Source organism: Schistocerca piceifrons, chromosome 2 (genome assembly GCF_021461385.2).
Source record: "Schistocerca piceifrons isolate TAMUIC-IGC-003096 chromosome 2, iqSchPice1.1, whole genome shotgun sequence".
NCBI lineage: Eukaryota > Metazoa > Arthropoda > Insecta > Orthoptera > Acrididae > Schistocerca > Schistocerca piceifrons.
The window spans coordinates 259367708-259390611 of NC_060139.1; the positions used below are offsets into that span (position 1 = coordinate 259367708).

The 22904-nt window shown below is 42.8% G+C and overlaps 1 long non-coding RNA gene across 1 annotated transcript in view; it reads right to left on the reverse strand.

Moving 5' to 3' along the window:
* The window catches only part of LOC124777676, a 63060-nt gene extending 44630 nt beyond the window's left edge, over positions 1–18430 (reverse strand). The window contains exon 1 of the long non-coding RNA XR_007015763.1: positions 18229–18430. This is a non-coding gene — a long non-coding RNA (uncharacterized LOC124777676). The remainder of the gene's footprint in view (positions 1–18228) is intronic.
* Positions 18431–22904: the final 4474 nt, after the last annotated feature.

Genomic DNA, 22904 nt, shown 5'->3' on the forward strand with positions numbered 1-22904 from the left:
GTGATGTTCCTTGCAGTTGACACACAAAGGTGGAAATAATCATCCACAGTTGCTACATTTTGGGTCTGCTGTCCGGTGAGATGACATGTGCCCTGAGTATAAACATCTGAAGCATCTCAGAGGCTTTGGGACATTTGGTTTCACATCACACCTGTACACCACGACATCAACTTTCTCCAGGAGGCCATTCCCTTCACAGATTAAGATAAAGGCACTTGTATCTGTATGATTATCCTTGGGGCCTTTTCGTGCAAGTCTGAAAAAAATGTAGGCATGATCACTGAAGATCAGAATGGAGCTCCTCATCTGTTTGGAGTGGAAGATGATTCCTTGGTCTATGTTCAAAAGCTGTGTGTGGGGCAATGGTCACAGGTATGTCACGTAGACCAGCACATGCCTGAAGAGTTGTAGACTGGACAGCAGACGCAAACTTAATTAATAATGAACCATTTCACATTTTCCCCAGAGACTCAACTGCCTCCAATTTGTCTTCAGTGTTTTCGACAAAAAATATTGGGTTTACTGCACCAGCAGAAAAAAGTTGAATTCACTTCAAGTACGAATCTTCCACCTTGGTGCCATCTACTTTGACAGGCATCACCAGTCACAGAGTCCCTGTGTCCCAGCCATGACAGGCACATACTCCTTGGCTTGCATGTGTTGTTTCCAGTTCAGGCACTGATAGTGTAATCACTGCATCGTCAAAGGTTACCACCATGCGGGTACTTTGTGACCCTCCGTGGTGGCCAAACACATACTCACAAAAGAGATGTGAGCCCCCCCACCCTCCCCTGGGAGGCGGGGGGGGGGGGCGGCAGAGGGCAAATATAACTATAACAATCTATTTTTATAAAAACATTATTTATACAATAGCTGTGCAAGTCCACAAGATCAAAAGTTATGTGCCTTCAGTGAAGTTGTTATTGTGAAATGGGAACCATGTAGACTGGCATGGCTCAAAAGAACTAAGTTCTACATGGAGCCAACTTCTCCTTTCTTTATAATGTACAAAAATCTGTATAAATATTGGACGAGAAGTTGAAATTACCAGTTGTAACTATGTATCAACCATGTACAGCAGCACTACAGCATCTATGCCATCTAGTGTCAGTAAGTTCCCTATGTGGCACTATCTACCAGCTACATCATTCGGCTGTAAGCAGCACACATTAGACCTTAAAGTTATTTGCTGTGTGGACTAGTAAACTTTACATTTCTTTCAGCGTTAAATGACATTCTTGCCAAAGAAGCATATTAAAAAGTATTAAATCGTATTTTTTTGTTTTATATTTCTGACATTCAATAATGTTTTAGTATATGTCCTCTTTCGAGACACTTGTGTAATGTATGTGATTGCAGTCTTTCTCGGCGTATTCCACTGATGAATTCTTCTTGAGTTATCAGCCAAGTGGTGGTGTCGTCACCAAGCCATCACTCGGCTGATAACCCAAGAAGAATTCATCACTTGTGTAATCTTGCAAGATTGTAGGAAAAAGAAAATGCCTGTTACCAATTTTCCACCAAGTCATCTGAAGATGGGCACAGCTCGAAAAGTGTAATGAATAATAGATGGGTCCAGAAATATCATGTGAGTATTATTTTGTGAGTAAACAGGTTTTTGGAAACAACTGTCCTCACAGATTGATGTTAGATACAGTGAGAATTACTAAAATGTGATGACAAGAAGAACATACCTTCTTGTCAGGTTTGTACATAATTATCGAAACAAAATCAAATAAGTGTGATGAAATAGTAGACCTTATGATGAATATGAACACTGTAATGTAGGTGAAATACTACAACTAACATAGTGAACACATTATTGTAATCAAGATGGGGCCACAAAGCCAACAGCCACCACAGCAGTATAATCAACAATATAGGAAAAGACAGTGTGGTGTCACCGCCAGACACCACACTTGCTAGGTGGTAGCCTTTAAATCGGCCGCGGTCCGTTAGTATATGTCGGACCCGCGTGTCGCCACTGTCAGTGATTGCAGACCGAGTGCCGCCACACGGCAGGTCTAGAGACACTTCCTAGCACTCGCCCCAGTTGTACAGCTGACTTTGCTAGCGATGGTTCACTGACAAATTACGCTCTCATTTGCCGAGACGATAGTTAGCATAGCCTTCAGCTCCGTCATTTGCTACGACCTAGCAAGGCGCCATTACCAGTTACTAGTGATGCTGTAAAACATGTACTGTCAAGAGCGATGTTCACCAATTATGGATTAAAGTTAAGTATTCCATAAGATACGTACGTTATTTGCTAGTCTCAATTCCTTGTCCTGTTCCAGACCTCACGCCAGCCCGCACGAGTTTAAACGCGTGCCTTTCGGCTTCCTCATAGTGGGTTGGCTGTCTTGCCAATCCACAACAGTTTGGCGACGAGGCCAAATCGCGTTCGTAACTATACTGCCCTGATTTACTTGTGTAATGGCTTCGCCACAATCTCCAGATGTACTCTCCAAATTTTATCGCTTACAGAACCAGCAGACACAGGCCTTACTGGATGCCCTTGGACAGCTCGTCCAGGATCAACGTGCAATGCAAAACGATGCGGCAGCCGCTGCTTCACCGCTACCGCAGCCACAACACGCAGTTGCACCAACTTTTTGTCCTTTTGATGCTGCACTGGAAAGCTGGACGGAGTGGTCATGCCAATTCGGATTCCATCTCGCCGCCTACAGAATTCAAGGTAATGAGCGGCAGCCTTATCTCCTTTGTCCGTCGGCGTCCAAACGTACCGTGTGATAGTCAAATTGTTTCCCCGGCGCGAAGTAGCAACTCTGTCCTACGACGAAATTTTGTCTGCATTAGATGCATATTTCAAAGAATCAGTCAATGTAGTTGCCAAACGGTATACGTTCTTTCGTACAAAACGTACGGCCGGTCAGACTAATAGGGAGTGGGTTGCAACCTTGCAAGGCCTTACTAGGGATTGTGCTTTTGAGTGTCAATGTGGACTTCCTTATTCAGATACTATGGTGCGTGATGCAATTGCACAGAACATTTCTGATGTTCGTATAAGGGAACAGATTTTGAAACTAGTCAATCCCTCCCTTCAACAAGTGATGGACATATTGGATCGGCAGGACACACTTGACTTTGCTCAGGAATCATTTGAAACTTCGGCACCCGTGTGTCAGGTTAACCGGCCCGCCGGGCGAGCTGCACGGAACAGTAAAAAGTCCTCGTGCCCGGCCGCGCCAAAGCTGCCTGGCTCTCAGCCACGTGTACCGCGCCAGCAAGCAAATGCAGTGAAATCATGCCCGCGGTGTGCTACTAGACATTCGCGTGAGAATCGCCCGTCACGCCAGGCTATTTGCTTTTTCTGTAATAAAAAAAGGACATGTTCAAAGTGTTTGCCAGAAAAAGCTCTGATCGGAAGCTCAAAACCATTCCAGGCCCTTTGCTTCGCGCCGGAATCGGAATCGAACCAAGGATACTCAGGCTCGCGACGCTTCGCCCATGGAAATTCATATAGTTCATACCACTCCGCCCAGTGCCACACTCTCTAACAGTGACTGTGTTTGTCCCACAAATAGTGTGCGTCGACATCGCCGGAAATCCCGTCACGTCACAAGTGATTCTGTACCAGTGTCAGTTCACGTTGCACGAGACAGTCGCTCTGGTCGTCAGCAGGACAATAAACTTTTTGTGGACTTGGACATTAACGGCAAAGTGATACCATTCCAGCTCGATACCAGAGCTGCAGTTTCATTGATCAATCACGACACGTACAAACAGCTGGGCACACTTCCGTTGCGTGCCGCAAATGTTAAGTAGTTATTCAGGACAAGCGATCCCTGTGTTAGGACAGTGCAGCCTTCTTGCAACATACAAAGGACAAACAAAACTTGTATCATTTTACGTCCTTCGTTCTTCTTCTGCAGTGAACTTGTTTGGTTTCGATTTATTTCAGTTGTTTAACTTGTCTATAGTAAATCAGGTCCTATCAGTGAACCAGACTGTGCCTTCAGCCAGTGTTTCTCGTCTATGTGAAGAATTTGCGGACATTTTTGCACCGGGCCTTGGTTGCGCTAAGAACTATAAAGCACATTTGGAACTGAAAGTAAACAAGCAACCGAAATTTTTCAGAGCGCGCAATGTTCCCCACGCATTGCGTGATGCGGTCGCAAAAACATTACACGATTTGGAATCACAAGGTGTAATTGAATGTGTGCAGGCTTCTCTCTGGGCATCACCCTTAGTAATTTTGCCAAAACCTTCCGGAAAATTGAGACTTTGTGTGGACTTCAAGGCAACAGTGAATCCCCAACTAGTGACTGCAACTTTTCCTTTACCCTGCCCGGAAGATCTTTTTGACAAACTGTGCCCGGGTAAATATTTTTCGAAGTTGGATCTAGCAGATGCGTACTTGCAAATACCGGTGGATGAAGAATCCCAGAGCGGCTTGGTGGTTAACACGCATCTTTGTTTGTACCGATTCAAACAACTGCCATTCGGGTGTGCATCTGCCCCTGCACTGTTTCAGCAATATCTACAAACTGTTTGTGCGTTGGTCCCTACTGCAGCAAACTATCTGGACAATATTGTGATCTCTGGAAAGACGGAAGATGAACATTTAGCCAATCTCAGAACATTATTTCAGGTCTTGCGACAAAATGGTCTTCGCTTGCGGAAGGACACATGTGTGTTTTTTGCTCGTGACTTACCCTATCTGGGACATGTACTCAATGCCCAAGGCATACATCCCAGTCCAGAGCACCTCCGTGCCATACAAGACTTTCCTTCGCCACAGAATTTGAAGCAGCTACAGAGTGTGCTGGGAAAAATCAATTACTATCTCAAATATGTGCCACATGCCTCTTCCATTTCAGCTCCGCTACATCGCTTACGCCGTAAGGGTGTTCCGTTCGTCTGGACGACGGAATGCGAACGCGCCTTTCACCAGTTGAACGGCGTTGCTTTCCAATACTTGCCTTACGCCATTCGATCCCCGGAAGCCCCTTTTGTTGATGGTGGATGCATCGGATTTCGGGATCGGTGCTGTGCTTGCGCACAAAGATGGTTCGCACGATCGCCCTATTGCCTTTGCATCCAAATTGCTCTCGTCTGCGCAAAGAAATTATTCACAGATCGAGAAAGAAGCACTGGCTCTCGTATTTGGTGTTACAAAGTTTCATGATTTCTTGTATGGTCATCACTTTACCATCATCACCGACCACAAACCTTTGACATCGCTTTTTCATCCGACCAAGCCTGTACCTCCACGTACAGCACAGAAATTCATTCGCTGGTCTATTTTCCTCTCACAGTACCACTACGATATCTTGTATCGGTCCACTGCTAAGCACGGAAACGCCGATGCGTTGTCCCGTTTGCCTGTTGCTGAGGATAGAGCATTCGATTCCTCCAAACTTGCTTGCATGTTCATTGATTCGGAAACCGATGATGTCGTCGAATCGTTTCCGATTGATTTTCGTAGTGTAGCTACAGCCACAGCTGCTGACCCTGTCCTTGCTACCGTTCTGCGTTTTGTTGCTACGCAATGGCCCTTGTCAAAGTCACGGATCGAGGATCCACTGGTTCGCCGATTTTTTCCTCACAAGGAGAGACTTTTTGTACGACGTAGTGTTTTGCTGTTGCGTTCTGATAATGATCAGTCCAGGGTCGTGGTCCCACGTTCGTTACAGTCCTCTGTCTTACGGCTTCTCCACCAAAGACATTGGGGTGTAGTGAGGACAAAACAACTTGCTCGTCAGCACTGTACTTGGTTCGGAATCGATGCCGCGATTACGAATATGTGCTCTTCTTGCATGGTGTGTGCCGAACAACAATCAGCACCACCGCGGAAATTCTTTGCATGGCCCAACGCCACTTCCCCTTGGCAACACTTACACATCGATTTTGCTGGTCCCTTCTGGAATGCTCGATGGTTGGTTCTCGTCGATTCATTCAGTAATTTTCCTTTTGTTGTCCGGATGTCTTCCACGATGACATCTGCCACCATCTAAGCGTTATCCGCTATCTTTTGCATTGAAGGTCTTCCACAGACTATTGTTTCCGACAATGGCCCACAATTCATGTCCGCAGAATTTCAGTCATTCTGCAAGGCCAATGGTATTCAACATCTGACGTCCGTGCCGTTTTCGCCACAGTCAAACGGTGCCGCTGAACGATTGGTCAGGAATTTCAAGTCACAGATGTTGAAGCTGAAAGAGTCGCATTCTCGGGAGGACGCGTTATTCCTCTTTTTGTCCTCGTGTCGCTCTCAGCCTCGAGATGGTCGCTCCCCGGCTGAGTTGCTTCACGGTCGCCCTCATTGCACCTTGATGTCTTTGCTACATCCGCCGCATCAGGTTCCTGTGCAGCGGCAGACACCTGCTTTTGCCCCAGGCGACGTTGTCTACTACCGCAACTATCACGGTTCGCGGCGTTGGCTCGCAGGGCGCATTCTTCGCTGCCTCGGCCGCGGTATGTATCTGGGTTTGGGGGCCTCTGGTGGGGTGCGTCGGCATCTCAATCAGCTGCGCCTCTGTCGTCGCACGGGATCTGCCGCTCCCCGTCTGCTTTCAGCGACGGTGCCGTCCGGTCAGCACCCTGGGGACCCATCTACTGGCTTGCCTCAGCCCCAGGTGTTACCGACGCTGCCTTCCATTTTGCCCCATGGCGACGCGCCGCCGCCTGTTCTCCTGCCGGCGACGCCCGCAGTGGACGCGTCGCCGCAACCGCCGGGCGCCTCCCTGGGTCACGCGCCGCCGATCGCTTCCCTTGACCAGTTGTCCTCCGCCATGGAACTCTTGCCTGCTCCGGACCATATGTCGTCTTCACCCGTCGGGTGCCCCGGCCCGATTGAGGTCGACCCTTCGCCCCTCCTGTCTCTCTACGGGCGCATACACCTCATGTTGGCGTGCACCCTGAAGCAGGTTTTCAGGCGTTTCCTAGCTCCCCTCGGTCCGAATGGCAGGGTGCGGATGGCACAGCCTCAACTGTTGTTAGGCTCCCCACCTCGTCGCATACGCCAACATGGGGTCCTCTCCACGGCAGGCGGAAGCCTTATGCCACAACCGTACGTCGATTTGCGGGGGAGGAATGTGGTGTCACCGCCAGACACCACACTTGCTAGGTGGTAGCCTTTAAATCGGCCGCGGTCCGTTAGCATATGTCGGACCCGCGTGTCACCACTATCAGTGATTGCAGACCGAGCGCCGCCACACAGCAGGTCTAGAGACATTTCCTAGCACTCGCCCCAGTTGTACAGCCGACTTTGCTAGCGATGGTTCACTGACAAATTACGCTCTCATTTGCCGAGACGATAGTTAGCATAGCCTTCAGCTACGTCATTTGCTACGACCTAACAAGGCGCCATTACCAGTTACTAGTGATGCTGTAAAACATGTACCGTCAAGAGCGATATTCACCAATTATGGATTAAAGTTAAGTATTCCAGAAGATACATACTTATTTTGCTAGTCTCAATTCCTTGTCCTGTTCCAGACCTCACGCCAGCCTGTGAGAGTTTAAACGCGTGCCTTTCAGCTTCCTCATAGTGGGTTGGCTGTCTTGCCAATCCGCAACAGACAGTTTGCTACTTACCATGAAGATGACACAGTGAGATGCAGACAGGAACAATTAGAGGTCACAGAGATTGTACAACAACCTAGGGATTTCGAAAGGAAGGAGGAGGCCATGAAATTGAGTATCTGGATTCCAGTGCTGAAGAAGATGCGTACCAGCCTTCCACCATGGGGTGGTAGCAACAGCAGACAATTGCAGTCGACAACGGCCAGTCACACTCGGGTATTAAAAACATGTGACGTCACGCCATTGCACAGAAGCATGTGTAAACAAAATTTTGCTGCTGTCAACAGCGAGCCAGATGGTGCACTGGACACTCAAAGAAGCTATGATCCCCCCCGAAAATGTTCCACACAGAGGGGGACAGTATATTAACCCGGAATGTTCTGTTAATTGAAAAAAGAAATTATTTTAAAAAATGTCTAGGATGGTGTAACAGGAATATGGAGAGGATAGATGGCTACTCATCAAATAGAGGAGGTGTTGAATCACAGACAGATACAATGAAAGGGAACACTACAAATAATTTCAGCTTTCAGAGAAAGTCCTTCTTCAGAAAAAGAATTCTCACCCAACAACTCGCACACATGTAGATATTGTCATGAGTACTAAGGTCCAACGGTGACTGTGTCTGATGGGTGCAGCTGTCTAGTTGGAGTGGGTAGTAGGGGTGAGGATGCAGTTTGGGATGGGGAAGGAGAGAGACAGCAGCTGGGTAAGGATGGGGGAAGGTGCTAGCACTGCTTGTGGGAGTATGCAGGGAAGGCTACTTGCTGCTAGGTGAAGAGTCAAGAGGCTGTACTCAGTGGGATTGGGGAGTGGAGTGGGCAGGGTGAGGAGGGGGAAAAGGAGAGAAGAGAATTAGAGAACAGGAAAGGACTTGTAGGTGTACTGGTAGTATGAATGCCTGTGTGTACTGGAGTGGGAATAAGGAAGAGGATATGTAAGAGGAGGACAGGGACTAGCATATGTTGAGGCAAGGAGGGTTACAGGAACAAAGGATATGTTGTAGAGAGAGTTCCCAACTGGACAATTTACGGAAACTGGTATCGGTAGGAAGAATCCAAATGGCACAGGCTGTGAAGCAGTCATTAAAGTGGAAAACATCATGCTGAGCACCACATTCAGCAACTGGATAGTCTAGCTGCCTTGGTCACAGTTGGCATTGGCCATTCTGCGGACAGACACAGCGTTAGTTGTCAAGCCCATGCAGAAAGCAGTACAGTAGTTGTAGGTTAGTTTGTAAACTGTGTGGCTACTTTCCTAGGTCATTGATGGGATAGGAGATGCCTGTGACAGGACATGAGTAATAATAGTGATATGATGTATTGGACAGGTTTTGCATCCATGTCTATTGCAGGGATATGAACCATGAGGTAACAGATAGGAGCAGCTGTGGAATAAGGGTGAACAAGGATACTGCTTCTGTTCCGTGGGCAGTGGAATACTACTGTGGAAGGGATGAGAGAATAGTGGGTATGACATTCCTCATTTCAGAGCACAATGAGAGTTGGTTGAAACTGTGGCAGAGAAAGTGATTCAGCTGTTCCCTTCCTAGATGGTACATAGTCATGAGTGGAGTGCTGTTTTGTGGAGAGACAGTGTGTATTTGTGAGGTGGTAAGTGACTGGAAAGACAAGGCACAGGAGATCTGTTTCTGAACAGTGCTGGTAGGGTAATTTCGTTCTGGAAAGGCCTCAGAGCATCCCTCTGCATATTTGGAGAGGGACTGCTTGACACCACAGTTGCAATGACCACTGGTGCTAGGGTGTAGAGAAAGAACTTCCTGGTGTGGAATGGGTGGCAGCTGTCCAAGTGGAGGTATTGTTACGATTGGTAGGTTTGATATGGACGAAATACTGATGTAGGCATCCTTGAGGCTGAGGTCAACATTGAAGAAGGTGGCTCGTTGGGCTGAGGACGACCAAGTGAAGCGAATGGGGGAGAAGCTGTGGAGGGGTTTGAGAGTCTGAATGGTTAGGAAGGATTCCTCCTGATTGCCCATGAAAAGGTTAGCATAGACTGTAGATGCATATCGTTGTACCATGGATTTGTTTGTGTGTGTGTGTGTGTGTGTGTGTGTGTGTGTGTGTGTGTGAGAGAGAGAGAGAGAGAGAGAGAGAGAGAGAGAGAGAGAGAGAGAGAGACTGACTTCTGAAGAAGGACTTTGTCCAAAAGCTGCAAGTATTTCTAATGTTCTATTTCATTGTGTCTGCCTGTGACAATGGCTTCTTGACGTGGTGAGCACCAATCTGTTGCTGGCCAAAGTGGCCGTGCAGTTCTAGGCACTGCATTCTGGAACCGCAAGACCGCTCAGTCGCAGGTTTGAATCCTGCCTCGGGCATGGATGTGTGTGATGTCCTTAGGTTAGTTAGGTTTAACCAGTTCTAAGTTCTAGGGGACTAATGACCTCAGAAGTTGAGTCCCATAGTGCTCAGAGCCACTTGAACCAATCTGTTCTTTCCATTTTATTGTTAAAGAAATTATTTGTATTCCTACAGGTGCTTCCGCACAATGCCTTTTTTGTGTTCAACTTTGCGCATGCACATTGATTTCCAACAGTGCAACTACACATGCACATGTGTGCATGCGTAATTTCCCGGCAATGGAGGCCATGCATAAAGCACATTGCCAATTGCCTTCAGTGGGAATCTTTGCACTTTTTAACAGATGACAGGCAGTTGGGGCCCATATGTGTTTGATTGTGTAGTGTGTTGAGATTATGCTGTAGAGTGATTTATGTACAACAATATCTGTTGACTCCAATGGAAGCATGCTTAAGTTTATAGATGATAACAGACAAAGAAAAAAAGTCGTGTGAAGATAATTTGAAATAAAATTCGACATGTGTTGCCCTGAGTGTGACATATTAGGTATAAAGGTTCTGTAAAGAATAAGAAATCATAAGTTTCAAAATTCGATAACTAGGAAGAATAAGTCGAAAAAATTTATGAAAATTGTACATATATGAAAACTGCGGACAAATATTCATGCTATGGTGACTTAGGCACAACAACTAAGGAGCCCGACATCTGAACAAAAGAAGTGATGGGGTATGTGCAGCTCATCAATGAACTACTAAAAATATAAATGAAGCACATAGATGATGAAAAAAGATATGAAACTGAAAAACACAACCTCTATTCTAGTGGATTCTGGCGTCTATGAAATACCTACATTTGTCGAGTCTGAGAATGTCAATCTAAATTATATTTCATGATGAAATACATACGACACATTGAAAGTAAATTACCTTTTACATAATGACTAAGAAATTCTCTTAATTATTCCTCAGTTTCAGGAATAATCACTTTTCCTTTTAATTATTTATTTATTCATGTTCCACTGATCCAGTGTGCGAGAGAATTGCATGGGTATGGAACACATTATAATTATACATGACAACAGTACTTATAGGTGCTAATAGACGCAAATTGTAATATTGTACAGGAACAAAATATGCCAGTAATTACATGCTTATGCATTTCCTACAGCAAAAAGACATATAAAACAATCCTACAGCAAAAAGACATATAAAACAATCAAATAATAAATTACAATTATTCCACATTACAAATTTTATAGAATTGAAATGCTTTGTTATGAAATGAGGAATAAATAATTCGAACAAGTATGTAGTCATTAGCTAACAAAATTTTATTGCCAGCCTTATCTCTGCAGTTTCTCAAGCAGAAAATCTAAAATCTCCTTGTGACCTCCTCCTGAAATTTGCAGACAAAACATTGCCATCACTTTGTATTTCTTGTACCTCTGTTGTTTATATATCTCTCTATCACTTTCTTTTTTTTTGTCACCTTTTCATCACAATAATCATAACACAATCTCCCAAGGAAAGAAGGGAATTTAGAGACACAATAAGGCAACATGTGCACACGAGAACCCCCATGCAAACAAGCATCTTTTCCACAAATTTTTGTGCTTGCCCTTTTATTCCTCTGCATTTGCGATTGCACATGACGAAAGAGGCATTGTGTGGGCATACCTCACAGGAGATGAAAATGAAACTGCGATGGGGAACATGAAAAGGGAAAAGCGATTAAAAAGGAAGCCACATGATAGAATTTTGCAATGAGCAAAGTTTCATCACTTGGGATAAGAAAGATGGCTGCATTACACAGGATGGCCTGGACACAACAGTAGGTTTCAGATAGATTATGCATTAGTACGACAGCAATTTAGAAACTAGTCTTTAAACTACAAAACATTTCAAGAAGCACATCTGAATTCTGAGCATAATCTACTCGTTATGAACTGCAGATTAAAATTGGAGAAATTGACTGAAGAGAGGAAATTAAGGATAAAGGAACCAGATATGCTGCAAGAACTAGTGCTTTCTGAGTATATCAAAGGGAGCATTAGAGAACTATTGACTGAAAAATGCGAAAGGAACTCAATACAAGATCTACACCTACATGCATACTCCACAAGCCACCATATGGTGTGTGGCAGAGGGTACCCTGCACCACTACTAGTCATTTCCTTTCCTGTACCACTCACAAATAGAGCTAGGAGAAATGACTATCAATATGCCTCCATACAAACCCTAATTTCTCTGTCATATTTGCGGTCCTTACGTGACATGTCCATTGTTGGCAACAGAATCATTCTGCAGTCAGCCTCAAATGTCGGCACTCTACATTTCCTCAACATTGTTCCTTGAAAAGAACACCACCTTTCCTCCAGTAATTCCCATCTGAGTTCCCGAAGCACACCCATAATAAGTGTGGGTTGTTCAAACCTACCAATACCAAATCCAGCAGCCAACCTCTGAATTGTTCCGATATCTTCCTTTACACTTTCGTAAAATTCTCCCAATAAACCAAAGTTAACCATTCACCCTCCTTACTACAATTCTTACACGCTCATTCCATTTCCTACCGCTGTACAACACTACACCTAGATATTTAATCGACACAACTATGTCAAACAGTGCACCACACCACTAATGCTATACTATAACATTATGGGTCAATTTTTCCTACTCATCTGCATTAACATATATTTTTATACATTTAGAGCTAGCTGCTGTTCATTACACCAACTACAAACTTTGTCTGAATTGTCTTTTATCCTCCTACAGTCACTCAACGATACCTCCCCATACACCACAGCAACATTTACATTCTATACTCTGCACACCACCACCCGGTGCATTGCAAAGGGTACGCCCCACCGTAGCGGTTATTAGGGTTTCTTCCCGTTCCATTCACATATGGATTGTGGGAAGAATGACTGTCAGAATGCCTCTGCCCTTGCAGTAATTATTCTAATCTGCACAATCTCTGTGTTATTGATACATAGCAGGTTGTTGTTTATTCCTAGAGTAATAATCTAAAGTCAGCTCTTGAAACTTGATTAACCGACTTTCTTGGGATAGTTTACTTCTATCTTCAAGAGGGTTCCAGTTCAGCTCATACATATCTCTGACATGTATTAAGCAAACCTGTGACCATTTGTGCTGCCCTTCTCCGTATATGTTCAAAATCCCCCCTCAGTCCTATCCGATACGGGTCCTGCAGACTTGAGCAATATTGTAGGACGGGTCACACGAGTGATTTGTAAGCAATCTCTTTTGTGGACTGATTGCACTTCCTCAGTATTCTAGCAATAAACTGAAGTCCACCATCTGCTTTATCCAAGACGGAACCTACCGTATGTGACCGTTCCATTTCATATCCCTACAATGTATGAGTTGGCCAATTCCAATAGACACACACTGATATTATAGTCATGTGATACTACTTTTTTTTCCATTTTGTGAAGTGCAAAATTTTACATTTCTGCACATTTAAAGCAGGTTTCCAATCTCTGCACCATGCTGAAATCTTACCTAGATCTTACTGAATATTTAAGCAGCTTCTCTGAGATAGTAGTGAATTATAGATAAATGCATCATTTGCAAAAACCTGATTTTACTATTAATATTGTCTATAATGTCATTGACATTTAACATAAATAGCAAGGGTCCCAACGCACTTCCATGGAACACACTTTAAGTAACATCTACATATGACTACACTTTATCCAAGATAGCATGCTGTGTCTTCCCTTGTAAAAAGTCCTCAATCCAGTCACAAATTTCACTGGATGTCCATATGATCTTACTTTTGACAATAACTGTAGGTGCGGAACTGAGTCAAATGCTTTTCGGAAATCAAGAAACACTACATCTACCTGACTGCATTGATCCAAAGCTTTCATATGTCTTGTGAGAAAAGTGCTAGTTGGGTTTCACTTGCTCCATATTTTTGAAATCCATGCTGGTTGGCACTGAGGAGGTAATTCTGTTCAAGATATCTAATTATGTTTACACTCACAATATGTTCTAAGATTCTACAACAGATTGATGTCAAGGATATTAGATGGTAGTTGTGTGGATCACTTCTACTAACCTTCTTGTACACAGGTGTGACCTGTGCCTTGTTCGGGCACAGTTTTTTGTTCAAGGGATCTACGATAGATTATAGTTACAGGAATAGCTAACTCGGCTGCAAATTCTGACAGAGATTCCATCAGGGCCTGGAGCTTTGCTCAATTTTAATGATTTCATGTGTTTCTCAACACCATTGAAACTAATACTTATTTCATTCATCTTTTCAATGGTGCTAGGATTAAATTGGGGCTATTCTCCTGAGTTTCCCTTTGTAAAGGAACATTTGAAAATGGAGATCAACATTTCAGCTCTTGTTTTGCTTCCCTCAATTTTAGTTCATGTCTTATTCGCTATGGACTGGACACTAACTTTGATGCTACTAACAGCTTTACACGTGACCAGAACTTCTTTGGATTCTGTGAAAGACCTCTTGACAATATTCTGCTATGGTAGTTATTGAAGGCAGCACGCATTGCTCTCTTGACAGCTAAACGCATTTCATTCAGTACCCCTCTATCTACAGCCCTAAAGCTTTGTTTTACACCTATTATGCAGTAATCTCCGTTTCTTTACGAGTTTCCTTACAGTGACTGTATACTATGGAGGATTGCTCCCATTATGAACTGTTCTATTGGGTACTTACCTATCCCGTACATGGTCAACTATTCTTTTAAATTTGATCCAGAGTTCCCCTACATGCCCATGCCTTGTGCTGAAAGTTTCAAGTTCCTCAGTGAGGTATTACACAGCTGACTTTTATCTAGTTTACTCAACATTATCTTTCTGCTTGTTTTAGTTGCTTTTTGTACTTTGGTAATCACTGTTGCCACAACCATGTTATGGTCACTGATAATTTCGATGTGGATATCCTCAGGTCTAATATATTTCCATCATGAGAGAGGTTCCTATCTGTTCTACGTAGTTTTCAGAGTTTTCATTTAGTAGAGTTTCGCAATATGTTTTATCATGCCCATCACTAACAAAACTGTAATTTTCCCAATTAATTGATGGATGATTACAGTATGATTGGGGAACTTACTTACAAGTGAGTTGACGTTTCCTCTAACTTTTCAGTTACATCGAGATGAGTCTGGTGGGTGATAGAAGGGTCCAATTATCATTTTATGCCCAGCCCTGATACTGAGTGCCACATGCAGCTTCTATTTCCATCTCAGTGGCTTTGAGTTTCTTGTCTACTGCAACAAATACACCACCTCCATTTTCCATTTTCCAATCCTTTCAATGAACACTTAAATTTTTTCCCCCCAAAAATCTCGCTGCCATCAATTTCAGATTCATCCAGCTTTCTGTACCTAGTATTATGTAAGCTTCACTGCTTTCAATGAGCGCTTCAAACTCTGGCACTTTGTTGCAAATGCTGTGGCAGTTAACCATTAGGATTTTAATACTCTCACCTTTTGGAGGCTTTTCTTTCAACCTTAAACTGATACTTCTGGGTTTCCTACAGCTATCTGTACCTGGATTGGATGGAGTGTCTCCTAATTTAAAAAATCCATTATGTCAGCTACTTGAGTAGCAGCCTCCGACGTGTACTGCACACCTGATCTCTTTAAGGGGACCCTACAGTTCTTAACCCTATGGCATTAGTCCATGAAGTCACAGACTAGCTTGTCAAAGAACTTTCAAAGTCTCTGGTTCCATCCTTCCACTCGACTCAGAACCAAAGGGCCACAATCAGTTCTTGGGACAATGCTGCAAATTGTGAGCTTCGTTGAAACTCTATGTGCTAGGCTGATCATCTTAATCTTCTCTGCCAGTCACTGGAATTACTCAAGAATGACCTCGGAGCCCCGAGGACAAGCATCATTTCTTCCAATCTGCAGTTGGTTGCACCCTGTTCCCTCAATGGCTGCCAGAATAGCCTCTTCAACATGCTGAATGACGCCCCCTGACATATAAACCGAGTGCTCCTTGTGTCCTTTCCTGTCCCTTGCTGCCATTTCCCTAAGGGGTACAATCATTCACCTCACATCTGAACTTCCGACAGTTAATAGACCCCTACCCTATTTTTGTTTGCTTCTTCCTGACACCGGACAATACAGGTTTCCCCAAAATAGGTGACGTGAGTCCCACTGCCTCAATTTCAGTGAAAGACAGCACCTCAAACTTGTTGGTTAGGCGGATCGGTACAACACTCAGAGTCGGTACAACGCCCTGAATCCTCCCTGGTCCCAGTCCACCACATACAGGTCACCTAGATCTATCATTGACACATTATTCGCGGTCTACTGGACAGGTAATAACAAATCCTATACCTTCCGCAGAGGAGACAGGATCCAAAGGAGAGGACAGTACCTGAGGTACCTCTCGTACAGTTATCACAGGTACACGATTCTCGGGAGCCCTCCCAGCACACCGATTCACAACAGCTACCAATCTTTTGACAGTAGTCACAGCGATTTCCAGCTCCTTACTAATGTCAACTAACTCATCCCTTGTTTGAGAACAGCATTCACAGTGGAACCGCATTCATGAGCAAACAGCCATAGCCTGCTGCCGCCAGATCATTTATATATGTAGAAAATAATAGTGATCGTATCATACTTCCCGGGGACCTGCATGACAATACCCTCGTCTCTGATGAACACTCACCATCAAGGACAATGCACTGGGTTCTGTTACTTCAGAAGTCTTCAAGCCAGTCACATATCTGGAAACTCATTCCATATGCTCGTACCTTCATTAACAGTTGGCAGTGAGGCACCATGCTGAATGCTTTACAAAACTCTTCAAATAATGAATGAGTAAATTTTGGGGGAAAAAAAAAACAACCATTACCCACTTTTCTATAAACATTAATGGTTCAGATGGCAGGCCAGCGTTAAGCAAAGATGGGAAGACTGTAAGAGATAAGAAATGTGCAGAAATGTTATACAAAGGAAACAAACTTCACCTTAAAGACAATATCATAGAAACCAAGCACGAAGCAGATGAAGATGGGATGAAAAATGTGATACTTCTAGAACAATTTGACAGAGCACTGAAAGACCAAAACTGAAACAAAGCCTCAAGGGTAGATGACATCTCCAAAGAATTATTGAGATCCTTGGGAGGACATATCAAGTAACAACACTATTCCATGTGTTATACAAGACACATGCGACTGGTGAAATACCCTGAGGTTTCAAGAAGAATGTAATAATCCCAACTTCACAGACAAAAGATGAATACATTAATGTCGATTGGAACGCATTCCTTGAAATTATGAAGGTCATAAGGATAAAACGCAAGAACCGAAAAATTATTACAACTTGTACAAACACCATGAACGAAACTTGCCTGCGTGTTGTATCTCCATTCCAAATAGAGGCCACCAACATAAACTAAATTGAACAGGTGGTTCTTTGTTCATAGAGCCATCAAAGTATGGTAATTAATGCACATTAAACTTATTTTGTCTCTGGTGTGCTATATATCCAAGGGACTTGCTTGCTGACTCTGCAGAATGGTTGATAAAGTGTGCTAAAGTAATTTATGAAACTGTAAATCAACAATAACGGTAGTGCCAGTCTCAGACTGGTACACGCTTCTGAAGTTACGACAGTGGGGTTAACTGTTAATTTACCTGTGGCGTGGAAAAATTATGCATATGTTTATAACAATATAGTGAGTATATGGAAATGATCAATATTATGGTCTGCAGAGTCCAAAATATTAACTCCCTTGTGAGAAGTTGTAGACAGCATGCTACCTATATCTAAGTTTAAAAACAGTGCCAATTATGGCAATTTATCATTCAGAATGCATATTAAGCTTTGAGAAGTTCACCGCCTGGGCATTCTTTAGACTGAAACACTCAGATTTTACGTGCCAGTAACTAACATACAAATAAATTAGTAATGAGTTACATTTCTCCCACAGGACAGGACACTGACAATCAGCAGTTCGTATATTACACAATTAATATTGTTACAAAAGATTCATCAGCGGTGATAAAAACAACGTCATGAATTTCTTACCAATTACGTCCAAACGCTTGCAATTGCAATATTATATCATCTTACACATCGACGGTTGACTGAAAGCCTAAGGATGAATATCGGATTCTTACATGTCAGACTAAAGCATGCATAAAGCGCTGTTAATGACATTTACAAAGAAACGAGCGATTAAATTTCCTAGTAATAGAAAGTGGGATTTCGAACTTACATTTTCTTACAGAATTAACATAGATACTTGAAATTTTATTGGCTAACTAATAAAGTTTCAGTTTCAATATCGAAAATTTTGTATTACTATTGTTATTATTATTCAATATTATTATTTACCCTTGATCCTTCACTCGCTGCTCTCCAAGGTACGTAACGCATATTCCCATCCATTCTCTCGAAATATGAAATTACTAATTGACAAGCAAGAACATTTCTTTCCCAGTTCTATCCATCACAGTTGAAACACTTGCACAACAGACTCTGTAACAATCGACATTAATTTATAACATTAACCAGGACAGCAAACAACAACTTTAATCACTACCTTCTGCCTTATTAGTATTTACCGCCAAGTCAAAGTTATTAACCAAACGAATCAATCACAGCCATGATCACAGCAGTACATGAATATCTGTGGAGTCAACAGGATCAGCATGAAGTAGGAAAATCTAAGGAGTTAGCCTTCCATTTTATTAGGTTTTCGTGTGTATACAATTTAACCAGCAGTAAAACAAGTTCCATCTAAATTATTTAACAGTGAAAAAATTCAAATATAAGATTTTGTCCTCAACATACCGTGCCTCCCGACCATATGATTTTGAGTGGGATTCTTAAGACAGGTTCACGTATGCAACAACAGTGACGCCATAGTTAATAGCCTACTACAGCAGCACCGCAGTTTCCAGCTGTCAGTATCACCAATGAAGTGCTCTAACTTACTTCATGCCACAAAAAGTTCAGCTTGGCCACACTTCGTGACGCCACTTGCCTTCCACGACTGCTCCCTGGTGCCTTTATTTCGAGATGCGAGCATTCTATAGCAGTTAGCGCTGAATAATTGCTGCTGTACTCTATTTGATTTCAATGTGTTTTGATTTTATTACTGAAAAAAGTCAAAACAGTGATCGGCAGGTACACTTTCGCAGTTTCTGAAACTAAAAGAACAACAACTAATATTACTGTTTGTGAGACCGAGCACTATATAAATTGTGGATTATATGTGAGAAATAGCACCCGAGTCTTATGTTCACTATTAAATTAAAAATTAGTTATTCGGCTGCCTACATCAACGAATACGATAAAATTCTAAAAATCTTGAAGGAGTAACAGGCCTGCAGAAAAAATTTACATAGTTTGCCATAGTAGACAGCATTTTCGTCTTCGTGTGTTATTCTTTATATAAATGTGTTCGTGGCCTCTGATATATCACTGCTCGGAGTTTGTTTTCGGTACCCACATTTAGAATTTCACCTTACTTGCATTTAACGCTTTTCACATCTCTAATGCCATAACCTGCATATAACAGTATAGTCCGCGACTTTCTGGTTTCTGGGCTGGGGATACTTAGTAAACAGCTGCCTAGGTAGCCAATAAGTGCTCAGTCTTGGGGAGCGTCCCGTACTGTCAAAACTACCATCACATTTGAGTGTTCTATCGTGTATTACGCGAGCGAAACTACAATTGACCAACATCTGTGCTGTTCTCATAACGGCAGAAACACCTAGAAGGCGCCAAGTGTCTAACAGATAGGCAATGGACTTAAGTTTTATAGTGTACTCTTTCTTATAATGTGAGGTAAATTCAGTCAAGTCGGTATGCGACATCGACAAGGCACAGCAACATAACGTAGCTGCCGTATATGCGCTTTCAGTCGAATTGACATGGCAGTATTCCTTGTGAGCTGCATGGCCAAAGGTCATTAACGCTGTCGCCGACTATAATATCTGCAAATATGATTTCAGTTGATCCAATACTAAAAAATGTGCAGCTATGTACATTATGTATGTAGATTAAAATTGAAGAAACTGCAAAAAGGTGGGAATTTAAGGAGATGGGACCTGGATAAACTGAAAGAACCAGAGGTTGTACAGTGTTTCAGGGAAAGTGTAAGGGAACAAATGACAGCAATGAGGGAAAGAAATACAGTGGAAGAAGAATGGGTAGCTTTGAGGGATGAAATAGTGAAGGCAGCAGAGGATCAAGTAGGTAAAAAGACGAGGGCTAGTAGAAACCCTTGGGTAACAGAAGAAATATTGAATTTAATTGATGAAAGGAGAAAATATAAAAATGCAGTAAATGAAGCAGGCAAAAAGGAATACAAATGTCTCAAAAATGATATCGATAGGAAGTGCAAAATGGCTAAGCAGGGACGGCTGGAGGACAAATGTAAGGATGTAGGGGCTTATATCACTAGGGGTAAGATAGATACCGCCTACAGGAAAATTAGAGAGACCTTTGGAGAAAGGAGAACCACTTGCCTGAGTATCAAGAGCTCTGTGATGGAAACCCAATTCTAAGCAAAGAAGGGAAAGTGGAAAGGTGGAAGGAGTATATAGAGGGTCTATACAAGGGCGATGTACTTGAGGACAATATTATGGAAATGGAAGAGAATGTAGATGAAGATGAAATGGGGGATATGATACTGCGTGAAGAGTTTGACAGAGCACTGAAAGACCTGAGTCGAAACAAGGCCCCCCGAGTAGACAACATTCCATTAGAACTACTGACGGCCTTGGGAGAGCCAGTCCTGACAAAACTCTACCATCCGGTGAGCAAGATGTATGAGACAGGCGAAATACCCTCAGACTTCAAGACGAATATAATAATTCCAATCCCAAAGAAAGCAGGTGTTGACAGATGTGAAAATTACCGAACTATCAGTTTAATAAGTCACAGCTGCAAAATGCTAATGCGAATTCTTTACAGACGAATGGAAAAACTGATAGAAACCGATCTTGGGGAAGATCAGTTTGGATTCCGTAGAAATGTTGGAACATGTGAGGCAATACTGACCCTACGACTTATCTTAGAAGAAAGATTAAGGAAAGGCAAACCTACGTTTCTAGCATTTGTAGACTTAGAGAAAGCTTTTGACAATGTTGAATTGAGTACTCTCTTTCAAATTCTGTAGGTGGCAGGGGTAAAATACAGGGAGTGAAAGGCTATTTACAATTTGTACAGAAACCAAATGGCAGTTATAAGAGTCGAGGGACATGAAAGGGAAGCAGTGGTTGGGAAGGGAGTGAGACCGGGTTGTAGCCTCTCCCCGATGTTATTCAATCTGTATATTGAGCAACCAGTGAAGGAAACAATAGAAAAATTCGGAGTAGGTATTAAAATCCATGGAGAAGAAATAAAAACTTTGAGGTTCGCCGATGACATTGTAATTCTGTCAGAGACAGCAAAGGACTTGGAAGAGCAGTTGAACAGAATGGATAGCGTCTTGAAAGGAGGATATAAGATGAACATCAACAAAAGCAAAACGAGGATGTTGGAATGTAGTCGAATTAAGTCGGGTGATGCTGAGGGAATTAGATTAGGAAATGAGACACTTAAAGTAGTAAAGGAATTTTGCTACTTGGGGAGCAAAATAACTATTGATGGTTGAAGTAGAGAGGATATAAAATGTAGACTGGCAATGGCAAGGAAAGCGTTTCTGAAGAAGAAAAATTTGTTAACATCAGGTATAGATTTAAGTGTCAGGAAGTCGTTTCTGAAAGCATTTGTATGGAGTGTAGCCGTGCATGGAAGTGAAAAGTGGACGATAAATAGTTTAGACAAGAAGAGAATAGAAGCTTTCGAAATGAGGTGCAACAGAAGAATGCTGAAGATTGAATGGGTAGATGACATAACTAATGAGGAGGTATTGAATAGAATTGGGGAGAAGAGGAGCTTGTGGCACAACGTGACTAGAAGAAGGGATCGGTTGGTAGGACAAGTTCTGAGGCATCGAGGCATCACCAATTTAGTATTGGAGGGCAGTGTGGAGGGTAAAATCGTAGAGGGAGACCAAGAGATGAATACACTAAGCAGATTCAGGAGGACGTAGGCTGCGGTAGCTACTGGGAGATGAAGAAGCTTGCACAGGATAGAGTAGCATGGAGAGTTGCACCAAACCAGTCTCAGGACTGAAGACCACAACAACAACAACATGTACAATTTGTGGCGTGCTGTGTGACCAGTGTCAAAAAATTCCACTATAGAGTGCCAGAAGCTATGGCATTAAATTACTTAAGTGTCCAAGAATGCGACTAAACTGATGTCAGACTTAGTAACACAATGTAGTTGCCTGTGTGAACACCCAGTTTTCATTTGTGTCACTCAAGTGACAACACGTTTATCACAAAGTGCAACTTAGTGACAGGAGTCCATATGTAAAAACAAGTGACACAACAGCAAGTGACATGATGACCGATTGGTAGTGGTGCCATTTGTTATTGTTGCCACATGCTCTTGTAAAAATTCTACACTAATTCCAGACCTATACTCTGCAAAACACTTTGAAGTGCATGAAAGAGTGTACATACCATTGTACCAGTTATTAGGACTTCTTCCCATTCCATTCACGTATGGAGTATCAGAATAATTATAATTTAAATGGCTCTGTACCTGTTGTAATTAATTTGACCTTGTCCTCATTATACCTTTGTGAGAAATACATATTAGGTTGTAGCTGTCATTTTAAACCTGGTCTTGAAACTTTATAAGTAGGCTTTCTCAAGATAGTTTACGTATTTTCAGGTGTCTGCCTTCTTCAGCATCTGTGTACTCTCTCTCATGGCTCAAAGAAACCTGTTAATATTTGTGCTGCCCTTCTCTGTATATATTTAATATCCCCTTTTAGTCCTATTTGATACGGATCCTACACACCTGAGCAGCATTCTAGAACAGGTCATATGAACGATATGTAAGCAATCTCCTTTGCAAACTGATCGCATTTCACAAGCATTCTACTAGTAAAGCAAAATCTACTGCCTGCTTCACCCACGACTTGTAACGTTACATACATGTAG